Raw genomic sequence first — 1950 nt, forward strand, 5'->3', positions numbered from 1 at the left:
GCTAAGTATTTCTCCTGTTGGGCTCATGCCTGTTGAAGATGTATTGCATCTGTTGGTGTCAGATGTCAACAGAGAGGAAGATGTGATTTGTGTTCCTGTACGTGGAATTTGTTCTGCTCTTGAATCCTTGGACAGTTATATATGAATTGAAGTCATGAAGCTTTCTTACAGTCTAGCCCAGGATTGCTGAAATGATCTCTGAAGGAACTGAGGACCATTTTCTGTGGACTTGGGAGCCTTACAGTCTGAGCAAAAGATAGATTGATTGGGGGACCTTACCTTGTTTAGAATGTATATGTGGCACCATGCAAGTGAGAATATCTCTGTATATGTATTTTAAAAAATAAGTTTTCTAAACAGACACTCCACCCTACAATTTTGCCTAAAGAGTGAAGGTGGAAGAGTAATGGATTATTAGATATTAGTCATTTTGCTTAATATTCCATAAGCAGGAACCCAGATACTACAGAGCTGAACTTAAAAGTAGTAGTTTTACAATCCAAAAAGAAGTCCACAGGAATTCAAGCCCCTTTTCTCCCTGCCTTGAAGAAAAATTTCTTCCTACAGCTCCTCTGCATCTAATTCGATACAGTCAGAGCGCTGTTGTTCCAAGATTAGTTGCTGTGTGTGACCTTGAGGAAATGTTGCAGAACCAGCTTACCAGAGATGCAAGCATTAAGAGGAGCCACAAAGCACACACCACACCACCTTTCAACCAAGCAGGGACCTTCCTGACTAGACTTCCTTTCCCTTGTGGTAATAGGGTGTTCATTCCAATCTTTTTGCTCTGCTTATTGTCTCCTTCCCCATGATTTTCCAGCTGTTACTTCATTCAGCACCTGTCCTTCATATGTTCCTAGTTCCTGCTCCAAGTTTCACAAAGTTTCACAATTGCTGTCATTATGCTGACCCCTCTATCTCTTTATTATAGCTTTTCTCTCTCCACTATGTGTCTCATGTCTATTTACACTGCAAGCACTTCAGTATGAGGAGTATCTGCTCAGGTTTGTCCAGAGTTTAACACAATGGATCCCAATCATAGATCACACTTTTAGGCTACCATAATGTTTAGTTAGGATAGTAAGTCTTCAGCTGTTCACTCCTCCCAACAATACTTCCTTGACTATAAGGAGAATGGAATTAGAAAACTAGCTAACTTTTATGTTCTTTCCATTTCTGATAGAGCTGTCTTTTGGTTTGTTGTTGATGTTTTAAGTTCTATTTTTATTATGCAATTTGTTAGTACAGCAGATGTTGTAAATAATTTTGTAAATTGCCAAGGGCTGTCTACATCATAACCTATAGCTGTATTATCAGATGATGAAAATAGACAACTCAAGTGAGAAATTGTTTAGAGATAAGAGAAATGTGAATTCTCCTGCCAATTGTTTGTGGTTGTTTTTTGTTTTTTTTTTTCTTTTCTGTTCCATAGCACGAATTATCAAAACAAAACAGTGGTGTGAAATGCTTCCATGTTTAGAAGGAGAAGGCTGTGATTTGCTAATCAATAAATCAGGCTGGACCTGTACACAACCAGGAGGACGAATAAAGACAACCACGGTAGGTCACTTTTCTGTTCTATATTTCTTCAGTTTCTCATTCACTTTAGTTTATTGAAAAACAAAGAGTGAGATTTCTAAGTCATTGATTTTCAGCAGAGATATGTAAAGTCTGTTGACTTACAATTAAGCTACGTGCCCAAGTGTTCTTGCTGAAATACTCAACACTGTTATCACAGAGGCAAGAAAAACACGTAATTCCCACAGTTACAAAGAGTGGAAATGATACCAAGGGTTTCTTGAAAGGCACCAGTGGTTTAACTAACATTTGTATTCAGCCTGAAGGCACTATCTTATTGCTTCACTGTACAAGAATTTTCTTATGCTGAGGAAGTGTAGGGTATAAAACCGAACACATGGTTGAGCAGGGCAAAAAAGAAAGTTTTCGTTG

General features: G+C 38.3%; 1 pseudogene; it reads left to right on the plus strand.

The window, feature by feature from the left end:
- The first annotated feature begins 1432 nt into the window (after positions 1 to 1432).
- LOC104489003 lies at positions 1433 to 1560 on the plus strand (annotated as a pseudogene).
- Positions 1561 to 1950: the final 390 nt, after the last annotated feature.

Source organism: Buceros rhinoceros, unplaced genomic scaffold, assembly GCF_000710305.1.
Source record: "Buceros rhinoceros silvestris isolate BGI_N320 unplaced genomic scaffold, ASM71030v1 scaffold15302, whole genome shotgun sequence".
NCBI classification, from domain to species: domain Eukaryota; kingdom Metazoa; phylum Chordata; class Aves; order Bucerotiformes; family Bucerotidae; genus Buceros; species Buceros rhinoceros.